The sequence below is a fragment of the Rhinopithecus roxellana genome, chromosome 9 (assembly GCF_007565055.1).
Source record: "Rhinopithecus roxellana isolate Shanxi Qingling chromosome 9, ASM756505v1, whole genome shotgun sequence".
Taxonomy (NCBI): domain Eukaryota; kingdom Metazoa; phylum Chordata; class Mammalia; order Primates; family Cercopithecidae; genus Rhinopithecus; species Rhinopithecus roxellana.
In genome coordinates, this window is record NC_044557.1 from 31,061,765 (window position 1) to 31,079,312 (window position 17,548).

Sequence of the window (17,548 nt, forward strand, 5' to 3'; positions counted from 1 at the left end):
CTGAACTAACCTGTAAGCTTTGTCTGGTTTTAGGAGAGGTAAAATGGGGGAATTGTAAGGGGAGTTTACAGGCTTTAAAAGGTCATGCTGTAACAGGCAAGTGATAACAGGCTTTAATCCTTTTAAAGCATGCTGTGGGATGGGATATTGGCGTTGAGTGGGGTAAGGGTGATTAAGTTTTAATGAGATGGTAAGGGGTGCATGATCGGTCACCAAGGAGGGAGTAGAGGTATCCCATACTTGTGGGTTAAGGTGGGGAGATACAAGGGGAGGATGCGAAGGAGGCTTTGAACTGGGGCAAAAGGAGGCAGTGAAGTGAGGCTGTAGCCCAGGAATAGTCAGGGAAGCAGAAAATTTAGTTAAAATATCTTGACCTAATAAGGGAGCCAGGCAGGTGGGGATAACTAAAAAGGAGTGCTAACTGATTTGGGAGAGGTCAGATAAAGAAAAAGGAGCAATTACCTTGACTATGCCTTTAGCTCTTGTTACCTTTTTAAGAGGAAATTGCTGGGCAGGTGGGGGAGGGCTAATTGCGGACGAAACTGCAAGCCGGACTGGGTGTGAGGCAGGGAGGTGATAAAAGGATTATAGGTGGCTCAAGCCTGTAATCCCAGCACTTTGGGAGGCCGAGGCGGGCAGATCACAAGGTCAGGAGGTCGAGACCATCCTGGCTAACACAGTGAAACCCCGTCTCCACTTAAAAAATACAAAAAATTAGCCGGGCGAGATGGTGGCGCCTGTAGTCCCAGCTACTGGGAGGCTGAGGCAGGAGAATGGCGTGGACCCGGGAGGCGGAGCTTGCAGTGAGCTGAGATCCGGCCACTGCACTCCAGCCTGGGCGACAGAGCGAGACTCCGTCTCAAAAAAAAAAAAAAAAAAGGATTATAGGGTTGGGGAGCGGAGGCTGAGGAAACTTGGGACCTAGCTCGGACCTGGCGAGGAGGGGAGAGGTCAGATGGGTCTGTAGAAAAGGAAGATTAGAAAGACTCAGCAACTCTTGGGGTTAGGACTGAGGGGACAGGTGGAAGGGAAAGAAGGAAGATTTGAGACAAGTTGCATTGGGAACAGAGACTAGGAAGGTACCAATGTGTAAAAGAATGCCTGGACATCAGGCACCTCAGACCGTTTGCCCATTTTATGACAAGAATTATTTAGATCTTGAAGGATGGAAAAAATCAAAAGTGCCATTTTCTGGCTATTTGGAACTACCATCGAGTTTGTATTGGAGTCAAGCGGCATTATAGAAGAAGATTTTAGGTCAGGTGTGAGTTGAAGAGGTTTTAAGTTCTTGAGAACACAGGCTAAGGGAGAAGGAGGAATGGAGGGTGGAAGGTTGCCCATAGTGAAGGAGGCAAGCCCAGAGAAAAGAGAGAGTAGAGACATGGAGAGAAGGGGTTGGGGGGTTCTTGCCCTCCAGAAAAGTGGGAAAGGGGTTGGGACACACAGATAAGAGGTCAGGGCATGGAGATAAGGGGTCAGGGTGTGGAGATAAGGGGTTGGCGCACAGAGATAAGGGGTCGGGGGGTTCTTGGCCCCAGAAAAGCAGAGAAGGAGTCGGGGGTTCTTGCCTCCCCCCCCCCCAGAAAAGCAGAGAAGGGGTAGAGACAGGGAGAAAAGGGGTCAGGGTTCTTGCCCCCGCCACCCAGAAAAGCGGTACTTGCCGCTAAGGGTGAAAGACCAAGGCAGGCGGCCCTACGTGGTCAGATATCTCTGAGACATGGGTGAATAATCAGGCAGGCGTCCCCGCAGTGATTAAACACCAAAGGAAGACTGTCTTCCCAAGTCTGTGACTGGCGCCAGAGTTTTGGATCCATGGATAAAAAGCATCTCCTTTGTCTCTACCAGAAAAGGAAAGGAACTGAAATTAAGAGAAGAGAAAGATTAAAGTGTGGTGTCAAGATTGAAAGGAGAAAGAGGTTGAGGGATAGTAAGAGAAGTTGGAGAACGGAGTAAAAAAGGCCACTTACCCAATTTAAAATTGGTGAGATGTTCCTTGGGCCGGTCAGTCTGAGGACTCGAGATTATAGGTGGATCTTTCTCATGGAGCAAAGAGCAGGAGGACAGGGGACTGATCTCCTAAGGGAGGTCCCCTGATCCGAGGCATGGCTCATGGCACCAAAATGTCATGCACGTCTGTGTGAAGAGACCACCAAATAGGCTTTGTGTGAGCAATAAAGCTTTTTAATCACCTGGGTGCAGGCAGGCTGAGTCCGAAAAGAGAGTCAACCTGCCTGCACCCAGGTGATTAAAAAGGTTTATTGCTCACACAAAGCGTGTTTGGTGGTCTCTTCACACGGACGCACATGACACCAGCTACTCGGGAGGCTGAGGCAGAAGAATCACTTGAACCCGGGAGGTGGAGGTTGCAGTGACCATGATCATGCCATTGCACTCCAGCCTGGGTGACAGAGCAAAACTCCATCTCAAAAAAAAAAGAATTTACTATTTGTTCCACCCAACATCTGACATAGGCCCCTGACCACCCTTTCTTAGAACATTACCAAAAAGGGCTTACAATTGTGAATCACTCCTCTGTTCCTTTAAGATGTATATGTGTCTCCTACAACTCACAGTGTCTTTCTTAAGGACTCGAAATCCATTCCTTTGACATGTAATCATCAGGAAGTATAGGGCCTTGTCTTTCAGGCTCTGTGAGAAAATAGAATCTCAACTTCAATAATGGCCAGCTAGCAGACACAGCTGACCTAATCACATTTACACGGACCAGTCCTTTCTAGATTTTTAATTCCCTTACTCTATTCAGCCCCTGATTTCCCCCTTCCTACTCCCTCACTTTCCCTTCACAAATGTCCATCCACCTTTGCACAAATCAAAGTTGAATTCGTGCTGACTCCTGTCCCCTATTGCAATAATGTATTCCTGATTAAAATCTGTCCTTACCATTTGAACTAGTGTCTGATTTTGTCAATCTTTGGCAGAAAGAAGGGAAGAAACACAATCAAAGGGATTGTCTTGAACAATAGCTCAGAAGAGACACACTTCCTCTATAACAGTTTGTGTTTGTGGAGAATTGAGAGAACTGAGACTGGAGCTCCCTCATCTTCCTCTTCACCAAAGCATTCACCCTACTAGCATCTGCCCTCTTATGCTTTGTCTTCATTCCTGCTATTTTAAGGTATATTTGCTCTTATCAAAGGCCAACTTCTCCTTTCTTCCCAACAATTTAGCCTTTGCAATGACCCTTTCTCTATTCTTTCTTTCTCTCTCTTGCTTTATCTATTTCTCCCTCACTATTGAATCATTTCCATTTGAAAATAAATGTAGTTTTCAAAAAACTTTCCCCTCCCTCCAACTCCCCATTCACAGAGGAACTTCTTGAAACATCTGCCTATACATGCTGTTCCATTTTCTCACCTTGTGTTTTCTAGAGTCCATTCCAATTGGACTTCCAGGCTACATGTGGTGGCTCACACCTATAATCCCAGCATTTTAAGAGGCTAAGGCAGGAGGATGGCTTGAGTCAGGAGTTCAAGACCAGCTTGGGCAACATAGTGAGACTTCATCTCTACAAAATATTTTTAAAAATTAGCTAGTCATGGTGGTGCGTGCCTGTAGTCCTAGCTACTTGAAAGGCTGAGGTGAGAGGATAGGTTGAGTCCAGGAGTTTGAGGCTGCAGTGAACTATAACTACACCACTGCATTCCAGCTTGGGTAACAAAATGGAAGTCCAATTATTATTATTACTTTTGGAGGCAGGGTCTTTCTGCCTCCAAAAGTAATAATAATAATTGGACTTCCATTTCCACCACTTGTCAAATCACTACATTCATTGATCACTTTTCTAGCTTAATCTTTCTGAGCTATCAGCAGACTCAAATGTAGTATAACATAGCATTTAATGTTATCTCCTCACTGAAGGGTTTTGCTCCCATTACTTTCAAGAGCCCACAGTTTCTTTGCTTTTCTCCTACCTTGATTCTTGCTTCTTGTCAGTCTCCTTAGTTTGTTTCTCTCCTGATTAATTTCTTAATGTTGATTCTCTGTACACAGTCTCCAGATAATTTCAACTAGTTCCATGACAGAGGGCACCAGTTGAGAAAAAAATTTCTGATACAGTTTGAGCTTCCCAAATCAAAAAGTCTCAAATCCAAAATACTCCAAAATCCAAAACGTTCTGGGTGTTGACATGATGCTCAATAGAAATGCTCCTTGGAGCATTTTGGATTTCAGATTTTTGGATTAGAGATGTTCAACTAGTATGTATTCTACAAGTATTTCAACATCCAAACAAAATTCTGAAACCCAGAACATTTCTGGTCCCAAGCATTTCAGATAAGGGATACTCAACCTGTAGTAGCACATTCTTTTCTTACCCAAAGAATATGGGCAATCGCCATTTCCTTACACATGTTATGACTGCCTTCATGTTTTTAAGCTTCCTGTTCTCTCTGTCTAAAATGCCGTCCTTTCTTTCTACCACCATTTCTTCCTGTGAAAATCCTACCTGTCCTTTAAACTCCCATTCAAAACTTATTTGAAGTCTTTTTAATGCACCCAAGTGGAATTTATCTCACATTCCCTTACTCAGTACATATTTATTCCACATCAGTGTATGTCACACATCCAGCTGGGCATTACTGGGTAGATGCCTTTGAGGGCATGGTTGGATGGGGATGTGAACAGTGATCACATTTTACCCTATAAGGCCTATCTCCCTCTTTGAGTTAGAATCTCCTTGGGAACAGGAACTGTGACTTGTTGGTCTTTATATCCACATTACCACTAAATACAGCGTCTTGCGCTTAGCAATTGCCCAATAAATGTTTCTTGAATTGAATATTGCACTTTCTTTTGTCAGCACTTGTATCTATTCTGATTTGTTGTACTGTAAATAAAAGAAAACTCAGTCAATAGTTAGAGTACATTTCCTCATCATTGGCATGGGTGGCACAGATGATTAAGAGAAGCCTAACTTTTCTCTTAGACTTGTAGCCTTTTGGTCACAGGATCACGCTCCATCACCATGATTGTACTCAGCTTCTGAGGAGAAATAAGGAGGAAGGGCAGGACCAGCCTTGTGTGTTTCTCTTATTAGTAAACCAAAAGCACTCCCAGAAATGTACATCAATCTTCCAGGCCAGAATTCTTGCGTAGCAGCTGTGAAGACAGGCAAACAAGTATTTAACTCTTGCAGCCTCAATACTGCAAAGCCACCAGGCAGAAGCAGGTTGAGAATGGCTCCTGGGTCAATCAGTCTGCAGTGTGTACCCTATTATTAAAATGAAAACTAGCCAGGAATACATATTGATACTTCTTCTTAAGGAAGATGACACCTGAGACTGTTATTTTTTTCTTTACATGGTCTTCATTAAAAGGTATTGACTTCATTGCATGCCAGGAAATGTTCTTGGTACTAGAGACTCAGCCATAAATGACATGAAGTCCTTGCCCTTTTGTTACTTACCTTCTGGTAAGCGTGACTATTTAAAAAGTGAATAATGTAAATTTAGGTAAGGATAAATATCACAAGAAAAACTGGACCACAGTGAGGAATAGAGCATGAAGCGGGTGGGAACTTCTTTAGATAGGGGGTCAGAGAAGTCTCCTCTGATCATTGATATTTGAACTGGCAACTAAATGAATTAATAAACTTGAATATGCAGATCTTGGGAAAGGGCATTCCAGGTAGAAGGAATAGCAAGGTCAACAGCCTGAGCCAGCACTGTAGTGTCTAGAGCACACTAAGGGCAGGAGATAGAGGCAGCAGGGCCCAGACCACAGGACAAGGCTGGGCACCGGATTTTTTTATTATTATTGTTATTAATGTGTAACAGAGGCCACTGGAGGGGTAAGAGCAGGAAAATGAAACGGTATGTTTACATTGTAAAATTTGACCACTGTGTTACAAGCCTGAAAGAAGCTCAAAACTTACAAGGACGACAGGAAAATTTAGATAGAACTGTGATCAGCTCTTTCCTCTTGCACATTTGCTTAAATAACAAAGGGAATTGTATGAGTCTGCGTTCTCCAGAGAAACAGAACTAATAGCAGTTTATATACAGGAGTCTGGAATGTATATATCCAAGTCTGAGCCCAAGAGCCTGAAAACCAAGAGAGCCCATTGTATAATCTCCAGTCTGATCCCAAGCCCAGAGGCAGAAGAACACTGCCCCAGCTCAAAGACAGTCAGGCAAAGAGAGATTATTCTCTTACTGCACTTTCTTGTCCTATTCAGGCCTCCAATAGATTGCTTGAGGCCTCTCCAGATTGGGAAGGCTGTCTGCTTTACTCAGTCCACCAACTCAAACGGAACCTCCCCCACATTCATATCCACAATAATGTTTAACCAAACATCTGACCCCATGGACCAGTCAAGTTGATACACAAAATTAGCCATCACAAGAATTTGTATCCCAGGTACCTGGAAATCCAAAGTATAATATACATAAATGTTCATGAATCCAGTGGCCCAACAAGTTCATCAGAGACACAGTTTTTTGTCTTCTTTCTTCCTTCCTTTCTTCCTCTCCCCTCCCTTCCCTTCCGCTCCCCTCCCCGCCCCTCCCCTCCCCTCTCCTCTCCTTCTTTTCTAAGGAGTCTCGCTCTGTCACCCAGGCTGGAGTCCAGTGGCACGATCTCGGCTCACTGCAAGCTCTGCCTCACAGGTTGAAGCAATTCTTCTGCCTCAGTCTTCTGGGCAGCTGGGAGTACAGGTGAGCACCACCATACCCAGCTAAATTAAAAAAGAAAAAAAACTGTACAGACAGAGTCTTTCTATGTTGCCCAGGCTGGTCTCTTGAATTCCTGGGCTCAAGTGATCCTCCCACCTCGGCCTGTTGAAGTGCTGAGATTACAGGTGTGAGCCACGGCGTCTGTTCCAGTTTTATGTTTAATCAGTTAAAAGCCAACAGTAGGGCGGGGCACAGTGGCTCACACCTGTAATCCTAGCACTTTGGGAGGCTGAGGTGGGCAGATCATGAGGTCAAGAGTTTGAGACCAGCCTGGCCAACATGATGAAACCCCGTCTCTACTAAGGACACAAAAATTTGCTGGGCGTGTTGGTGTGTGCCTGTAATCCCAGCTACTTGGAAGGCTGAGGCAGGAGAATTGCTTGAACCTGTGAGGCAGAAGTTGCAGTGAGCCGAAATCGTGTCACTGCACTCCAGCCTGGGCGACAGAACGTTTCATTTCCCTCATCAGTCTTGGATTTGGAGAAGTCACGTGAACTAAGAGGGACGATCAAGGGAATCTCTAGATACTTGCTACCTAGTCTCGGTAAAAAACAAAAGCAAAAACAAACCAACAGTAATCTAGTTTCTACTAAGAGGTCAATGGTTAAGTAAATTGTTATCTATTTAGTAAAATAATATGTGGTCATTTAAAATCCTGTTTCTAAAGAAGATTTACTTACCTAGGGAAATGACTACAATGAATTTGTGAAAAGTTTGGAAATAATATATTTTATATTATCTCAATATATCTTAAGTGTACTAAAAAATTTAGCAAGTGTTTATAGCATTTATTTCTGAATACAGAGATTATGTTTTTTGTTTTCTTCTTTATACTCCTACATATTTCTCAAAGAAAATAAAAGTGCCCCCTTATTCACAGTTTCACTTTCTGCAGTTTCAGTTACCTGCAGTCAACAGCAGGCCAAAAATATTAAATGGAAAATTTCAGAAATAAACAATTCATGCATTTTAAATTGCTAGGTTGTTCTGAGTAGCATGATGAAATTGCATGCTCTCTGTTGCTGTCTGGCTCTGTCCCACCAGGGATGGGAGTCCTCCCTTTGTCTAGGGTCTCCAAGCCACAGATGTTCTCTGCCCTTTAGATACTTAGTAGCCACCTCAGTTATCAGACGGAAAAAACATAGTGTGCATAGGGTTCAGTACTATCTGACGTTTCAGGCAGCCATTGGGGACCTCAGACGGTATTCCTCGCACATATGGGGAGACTTCTGTATACAGTTGTCCCTCAGTGTTTTGGGGATATTCTAGGACTTCCCTATACTCTCTGTACAAATACCAAATTCTCAGAGGCTCAAGTCCTTTATAGTCGGCCTCTGTATCCGTGGGTTCTTCACTCATGGATTCAATCAACCATGTCTCTAAGGGTGGACTGTATTACTTTCCTAATTGAAAAGCAAATCACATGTATTACCCATTTTCTTATGCAAAAATTGAAACAGCATTTTGGGAGGGTACATCCTAAAGGATCCCCTTTTTCCATTTTTCTCTGGCCAATTTCTGGACTAAGAAAACACTGAATGTGTGTTTCTTTAAATTTTCTACTTCAAGATTTGCAAGAAACCACTATCAAGGAGCCACCGTTGGCCGAGGATCATTTCCCCAGCCCAGGCCTGCCTCCTGCCTCTCCAATTTCTTTTTTGCTATGGTCTTGAGAACTCAGCTTGGTTTGCTTTCCTTTGTGACCCTCAGCACACACTCTACCCCTTGGGATTTGTTTTTCCTTAAGCTTGTCCACTCCAGAAAACAAAGCTTTCAGCTCTTTTCTTCACTTATTTTCCCCCAAACACATTGATATTGCCTTTTTTCTTTCAAGGGCTGTTTTCCTACAGTACTGGTCCTAGGACACTACTGCTAATGCCACCAGCACCACCGGTTATCATTTGCTAAGTACTACTTTAAGTATTTTTTGTATGTTAACTTGTTTAGTCATCATAACCAATTTATGATGCAGGCACAATCATCCCCATTTTATATATGAGGAAATTGAAGCATGAGATCACACATTTGGAAAGTTGAGGAGCTGGGATTGGAATCTCTCAATTTAGACCTAAAACCCAGTCACGTAACCACTAGACCACATTGCCTCGTGAGAAAGGAAAGAAACTTTTAATGTGACGAATGGAAGCCTCCTTTAAACAACCAGACCCAGGCAGGGCACGGTGACTCATGCCTGTAATGCTAGCATTTTGGGAGGCTGAGGTGGGAGGGTCTCTTGAGCACAGGAGTTTGAGACCAGCCTGGGGCAACAAGCATAGTAAGACCTTGTCTCTACACAAAACTGAAAAAATAGCTAGGCATGGTGGAGCACATCTGTAGTCCCAGCTCCTCAGGAGGTAAGGTAGGAGGATCACTTGAGCCTAGGTCACTGAGGCTGAAGTGAGCGGCGATGACACCACTGCACTCCAGCCTGGATGACAGAGTAAGACCCTGTCTCAAAAACAAAAACAAAAAGCAAAAAACACGGACCCAGCAGGGTGTTGGAATGCGACTGCAGTCATATTCCACCCACCCTCTCACCCCCTTGAGTTAAGTAATCATTTTGAAGCTGCTTGTCATGTGGCCTCTAGACTGGGCTGATGCCTCCAGTAGCTATAAATTAACCTAACAATGCCACATGCTGGACACCGTAATTCATATCTAATAGCTCAACAATGTATAACCAATTACTAACAATGTCATTTTTGTAAACGAATGAGGATTCCTGACAAACCACTTTTATACTTTCATCATCACTCCATCTTCCGATTCATCATTTTTTTCTTTAACAGCTCCAAACTCTCCTTTGTTCTCCAGAGCACTTCCCAAGGTAACTTAGAAGTATTTTCTGGCCTGCGGTCCTTAACTTTAGGCCAAATAAACTCTCTACCTATAGTAATTTTGGATCAATTTCTTTCTTTAGGCCAATACTCCTAAAAATAACAAATGAAGCTGAATGGGCATTCACTTTCTGCTTTCATCGTCTTGGGGATAAGAACTATAAAATCCTTTTCTCATTCCTCATCTGATCCCACCTTTAATGAAGGCCATATGGATGCTTTTATTCCTTATAGTCCTTCCTTACCACACAAAGATACAAATAAGCTGAGCCAATTAGAACGACCAAACCCCTGTAGGTCAAGTGGAAAATGTGTATCTCTGATAATTTTTAAACAGGGTATGTTACCACATTCGTTAGGCTTTAGTCATATGAAAGAGTAATCCTTTCTTGGTATTTTCTTGCAACACTCAAGACATCCGTTGGGCTCATCATCATAATATTATTGTGGCTCACGTATCAGTTGGGACCCTCTGCTCCAGTGCACTGTCTTGTAGACAAAGTTGGCTCTAAAGCTCATGGAATTCAAAGTCCTTTCCAAAATGGACATCATTTCTCTCAGGGTTTCTATTTTCATGGCTTCCTCTATCTCCTAAGGTCTGGTTCTTTACTCCGGTCTTTGTTTTCAACATGTGAGGCCCCTTTCCCGGCTGACCTCCCTCCCAGCTCCATGGTATTCGTGTTTGCTGGATAGCTGTGAGTCCAGGGAGGAGTCATATCAGTACAAACTGCTTTGTAAAGAATTCCACATGAATTTTGCTCTCAGCCTACTAGTTAGGATTTTAAGTCTACCACTGATGATTCCTCATGCTGCTCATCCATAAAGAGTCCAGTCTCACATCTTCCCATTTTCTCTCTCTCCTGTCTCCTCTTTTCTTACCTCCCTATCTTTCCTTCTCTAGAGCAACAGTTCTCAAACTTCAGTGTGCACCAGAATCACCCAGCTTGTTTAAAACAAGATTTCTCAGCCCATCCATAGTTTATGATTGAGTGGGACTGAAGTAGGAACTGAGAATCTGCATGTTTTCAATTTTTAAAAGTGTTTTAGAGACACGGTCTTATTATATTGTCCAGGCTGGAGTAGAGCGGCTATTTGCAGGCACAATCATAGCTCACTATGACACTACTCCTGGGCTCAAGTGATCCTCCCGCCTCAGTCTCTAGAGTAGATGGGACTATAAGCACCCCTGACTGTCCCCGGAAAGAATCTGTATTTCTGTTAAGCTCCCAGGTACTGCTGATGCTGATCTTGAGACCACTGTTTAAGAAATACTACTTTAGAACAACACATTTATTTCCAGTTCTCAAAGACAGCAATTCCATCCGCTTCTCTTTGGTTCACATTTTATTGCAAACACTTATTAACACATTTTTCCAACAAATATAATTTGTTTGCTAAGAGGAATGATGGTGCCAGGTTTAAAGAAATATGCTATTTTTGCCACTGTTACCTCTCTTCATAATTGTCAATATTATTATCTTCTGAATTTATTATGTGATTACTCTGTAGCATACACTGACCTTTGTCATTTGCATTCATTTTTCTCCTTCAATCTTGTTGGGAGAAAATTCTCCATGAATCTACATTTTTCCATGTCTAAGCATCAATAGTCAATTTGTGCAGATTTATTTACATTCCAATTTAGTAAAAGTAGACAGAGCCTCTGTCTCTCTGTCTTCTCTCTCTCTTCATTCGTGGGTAGTAAAGATAAAAACCTCACCCTCCCCTCCCAGGAAAGATTTGCTAACATCCCAGAATAACAAATATAATCTGTGTTGCTGAAAGGCAGGAGGGACAGGTTTGCCAGCCATCATGTAAGGCCAGGGGGGTGCTAAACTTGACATTCTTCAGGAGTGCCCCACACCACTGTGTGTGCAACACCCACCTGGGTGTCTTTATCACCCCCATGTACCTGACAGGCAAGGGAAGCTGATACCTGCATGAGGTTCACAATGTCTGCCCTCTCGTGAGTAACAAACTGCCTAAATCCATTTGGGTCCATTGTGCCCTTACCTGTTAAATCCAGGGATATTTGGCAAGCCCGCCTAACAGTTGTTACCTGCTGCTCCTCAGGAACTGCTTGACTTCTTGGCAAATCTTTAAGATTACTTGGTGAGATTGTTCTATTATATCCAATCTTCAGAAGAGGACAAGTCAGGCTTTGTGCAGTTTAATAACATAAGCAATCCACTCAATTAGTAAGTAAAAGTGACATGATTTGATCCCATGACTGCCTGACTCAGAGTCTACTTTCTTTGTAATTATATGTTTCCAGTAGCAATTCTGAGGTCTTTCAAAGAAACTGATAAGAATCAGAAATTCTCATTACTTGAAGTAAAGCTCTAAGGGACCTCATGGGAAGAAAATAAATCATTACACTCCTGTCCATACCCAAGAGAGAAGAGCTGCTCCAGAACAATCTTATCTCACAGTTCTTATCTCAAAAGTCCTCCTAGGAAACAGTGGCCTCAAAAGGAAGAGGGTAAGAGGGTAAAGGACAAGTTTGATGTTTGTGACATCAATCCTAAGGTTTGCTTTCCCTTAGTTTCTCTTAGTAGCCATTTATAATGTTTATACATTTGTAAATCCATTTTAAATTGGATTTATTGAGGTATAATTTATATACAATGAAATTGATCAATTTTAAGTGTGCAGTTGGATGAGTTTTGACAAATGTGTGCAGTCATGTAACCCCTACCATGAATATGATATAGAATATTTCACCATCCTGCAATGTTTCCTTGTGTCATGTTGTGAGGAATCCCTGCCTCCATTCCTGGTCCCTGGCAACCATTGATCTGCCTTCTGTCACTACAGGCTTACATTGTCCAGAATTTCACACAAATGGAATTATACAATATGTAGTAATTTATATCTGACTTCCTTCACTTAGCATGGTGCTTTGAGATTTATTGGCATTGCTACGTGGACCAGTAGTTTATTCATTTTTATCGCTGAGCAGTAATTCATGGTATAGAGATACCACAATTTATCTCTTCAACAGTTCATGACTATCTGAGTTGTGTTCAATGTTTTCAGCTATTATGGATAAAGCTCCTATTAATATTTGAATACAAGTCTTTATCAAAATGCACGTTTTCTCTCATCTCTTGGGGCCATCTCCTGGATGCTCACAAAAGCCCCAAGGGAAAATTTAGCTCCGTAGAGAGGCACATGATGTCTTTTAAGAACCTTTCTCGGCCGGGCGCGGTGGCTCAAGCCTGTAATCCCAGCACTTTGGGAGGCCGAGACGGAGGGAGATCAAGACCATCCTGGCTAACACGGTGAAACCCCGTCTCTACTAAAAAATACAAAAAACTAGCCAGGAGAGGTGGCGGGCGCCTGTAGTCCCAGCTACTCGGGAGGCTGAGGCAGGAGAATGGCGTGAACCCGGGAGGCGGAGCTTGCAGTGAGCCGAGATCGCGCCACTGTACTCCAGCCTGGGTGACAGAGCGAGACTCCGTCTCAAACAAAAAACAAACAAACAAAAACCTTTCTCTGATTACCTTTTGTACTTTGTTTCTAAATATTTTCCCTGCACAAAATTTGTAGTCCATTCATTTATTAATTCAACATTTGTGCACCTGAACAATGTCAAGGGCTGGGGATAAGCATGGATAAGGCAGATATGGTTTCAGTTCTTATAGAACTACTAGGTAAAACTGACTATAAACAAACAAAAATACAAAATAATTGCAGATCATGATGAATGCTACAAAGAATATAACTAGCAACCAAGATGGCACCAAAAGGTAGAGGAAAACATGATGCTATGGACTGAACTGTGTTGTCCCACCTTCAAAAATTCACATATTGAAGCCGTAAACACCAATGTGATTGTGTCTAGAGATGGAGTTTTTAGAAGGTAATTAAGGCTGAAGTAGGTCATAAGGATCAGGCCTTGATCTGATAGGACTCAAAAGGAATAGAGAGAAATCATGTTCTTTCTGTCTGCTATGTGAGGACACAGCAAGAAGGCACTGTCTGCAAGCTAGGAAGAGGGCCCTCACCAGAAACTGAATTAACTGGCACCTTGACTTGGACTTCCCAAACTCCAGAACTGTGAGAAAATACATTTCTGTTGTTTAAGCCACCCAATCTATGGTATTTGGTTATGGCAGTCTAAGAATAAGACACATAATTGGAGGTGAGAAGATGAAAAAGCCAATAAGCTAAAATATTAGATGGGTCAGCCATTGATGAATAATGATGAAATAAGGAGGAGAGAAACTCATTGAGTCCAGAGTCAAAGGTTTTCGTGAATCAAGTGGATTTTCCAAGATGCCAGGAGATTATAACAACTAACTTGGATATCAAATGGTACAGCCTGGTGTCATTAACTTCTAAGTAATTCTAGTTTTTAAAGGAGGAAGGAAAAAATGGTTTGGATGCAGCAAAACAAGGAAGATTGTTATCTATTGGTCCTAAGTTACTTGAGGTGTGAGAACTCAGGATTATACAGGACAAAGGATTAAAAGTTGGGGCGGGATGGGGAAGTATGAGAGACGGGACCAGACTGGAAATGAGTGTCCTGAGTCAGCCAATGGCCTGAAAAGCTTGGACTGCTAATGATGGCAGAGGTAAATAGAGAGATGAGACATGGGGAGAAGGTTGGCAAAAAAATATATAATCTTTGATCCTGAATCTATGGCTCAATGGCTAGGTTACTGCTCACTTTTGCATGTCTCCAAGATGCAGAAGGCTGGTAGGGATGCCCTTACTGGGGGTATGAGCCGCACTGAATCTCCTGTGCTCATTCACACACCTAAGACTTTGCCAAGTTATTTTGAATTTGGTAATTGCCCACCAACCAACTCATCATTCATTATTCAAGTCAAAATTCACCTTCTCTTTGAGCCATTTCCAATCACTGTTTTTTACATACTCACACCTTAAACAGAACAAAGTAGGTATTGATCCTCCAGCAATCTCACAGTTTCCTGCTCATGATCTAATTTTAGATCATACTATAATGTAATTACTTATTTATATGTTTGTTTACCTTACTCTAATAAGAGCTACTTAAACACAGTGGTTATCTTAATTTTTATTCCTAGCAAATGGCAGAGTGTCTGTCTCATGTGTATTTCATCAGTAAATACTGGTTAAAAGAATGTAAATCTAACTTTATTAGTCTATTACCTACTGTGTGAGGTTGGACTTCCTCTTATTTATTTATTTATTTATTGTACTTACCTTGTTCAAGTTTCAGAGAATGCTCCTAAAACTAGTATTTTGAGATTTACTGACAAATCCATTTTATCTTATTCAGGTGATTTAGAATTATGTGTGCTCTGTTGATACATGACTTTCCAATCCACACCCTGAAAAACTGAAGAGGCCCTACCTTGTGGCTTGTTTTGTCAATGCAGTTTCTCTTCCCGTTGTTTCAGCCACTTCAGTTGCCCTTCTCCAGACAATATAGACTCCCTTTGTTTCACTGCTTAAAAGGCGATGTTTGTCTAACAATCAACAATCCAGAAGCAAAATTAAGAAAACAATTCCATTTACAATAGCATCAAGAAGAATAAAATACTTAGGGATTGACATAACCAAGGAGGCAAGATTTGTATTAAATCTTTAAATGAAAACGTTAAAACATTGTTCAAAAAAATTAAAGAAGACATAAATAATAGAAACACATCCCATGTTCATGAATTTGGAAAATTAATATTAAGATGCCTTTATACCCAAAGCAATCTGCAAATTTCATGCAATCCCTATCACAATCCCAATGATGTCTTTTTCCAGAAATAGAAAACTCTACCCTAAAATTTATATAGAATATCAAAGAACTTTAAATAGCCAAAACAATCTTGAAAAAGAAGAACAAAGCTGGCAGACTCACACTTCCTGATTTCAAAACTTACTACAAATCTACAGTAATTAAAATAGCGTATATTGGTGTAAAGAAAGATAGACCAATGGAATAAAATGGAGAGCCCAGAAATAAGCTCTTATGTACATGATCAAATGATTTTTGACAAGGGTGACAAGACCACTCAAAGGGAGGGAAAAGACAATCTTTTCAACAAATAATGCTGGGAAAATGGGATATCGACATGCAAAAGAATCAAGTTGGACCCTTAACTAACACCATATACAAAATAATCACTCAAATGGATGAAAAGCCTCAATGTGAGACCTAACACTTTTTTTTTTTTTTTTTTGATATGGAGTCTTGCTCTGCCACCCAGGGTGGAGTGCAGTGGCGCCATCTTGGCTCACTGCAAGCTCCACCTCCCGGGTTCACGCCATTCTCCTGCCTCAGCCTCCCGAGTAGCTGGGACTACTGGTGCCACCACCACGCCCGGCTAATTTTTTTGTATTTTTAGTAAAGACGGGGTTTCACCATGTTAGCCAGGATGGTCTCGATCTCCTGACCTCGTGATCCTCCCGCCTTCACCTCCCAAAGTGCTGGGATTACAGGCGTGAGTCACCGCGCCCGGCCGAGACCTAACACTTCTTGAAAGAAAACACAGAGCAAAAACTTTATGACATTGGGTTCAGCAGTAGTATCTTGGATATGACATGAAAGGCATAGACAACCAAAGAAAAAATAGACAAATTGGACTTCATAAAAATTTTAAAATTTTATGTATCAAAAGACACTATCAGCAGAATAAAAAGCCCATAGTTTGGAAGAAATATTTGCAAATTGTAAGTCTAATAAGAGATTAATATTCAAAATATATAGAGAATTCCTAAAAGTCAACAAGACACACACACACACACACAAACCCAAACATTCTGATTTTAAAATATGCAAAAAGGATTTCTGGTTTTTTTGAGACGGAGTTTCTTTTTTGTTGCCCAGGCTGGAGTGCAGCGGCGTGATCTCGGCTCACCGCAACCTCCACCTCCCGGGTTCAGCGATTCTCCTGCCTCAGCCTTCTGAGTAGCTGGGATTACAGACATGCGCCAACCATGCCAGGCTAATTTTGTATTTTTAGTAGAGATGGAGTTTCTCCATGTTGATCAGGCTGGTCTCAAACTCCCAACCTCAGGTGATCTGTCCACCTCGGCCCTCCAAAGTGCTGGGATTACAGGCATGAGCCACTGCATCAGGCTGCAAAGAGCTTTAATAGACATTTCCCTAAAGATGATATACAAATGGCCAATAACCGCATGAAAAGGTGTTCAATATCATTAATCATTAGACAGATTCAAATTAAAACTACAATGAGATACCTCACATGTACTAAGACAAGTATTATTAAAAAAAAAAAAAAAAAAAATGGGCCAGACGTCATGGCTCACTCCTGTAATCCCAGCACTTTGGGAGGCCGAGGCAGGCAGATCACCTGATGTCAGGAGTTTAAGACCATCCTGGCCAACATGGTGAAACCCCGCCTCTACTAAAACTACAAAAATTAGCCAGGCATGGTGGTGGGCACCTGTAGTCCCAGCTACTCGGGAGGCTGAGGCAGGAGATCGCTTGAACCCAAGAGGTGGAGCTTGCAGTGAGCCAAGATTGTGCCACTGCACTCCAGCCTGGGCCACAGAGTGACACTCCGTCTCAAAAAAAAAAAAAAAAAAAAAAAAAAAAAAATGGCAGGGAGTGGTAGCTCATGCCTCTTATCCCAGCACTTTGGGAGGCCAAGATGAGAGAATAGTTTGAGCCTAGGAGTTCGAGACCAACTTGGGCAACATAGTGAAACCTTGTCTCTACAAAAAAATTAAAATATTAATTGGGCATAGTGGCATGCACTTGTGGTCCCAGCTACTTGGGAGGTTCAGGTAGGAGGAACGTTTGAGTTCAGGAGGTCAAGGCTGCAGTGAGCCATGATTGTGCCACTGCACTCCAGCCTGGATGACAGAGAGAAACTCTGTCTCAAAAAAAACAAACAGAAAAAAAAGATTTTGAATGAAAAAAAAAACGCAGAAAATTAGGGTTGGCAAGGAGGTGGATAAATTGGAACCACTGTGCACTGTTGGTGGGAATATAAAATGGTACAGCTGCAGTGGATAATAGAATGGTGGTTCCTCAAAAATTAAAAATATAATTACAATATAATT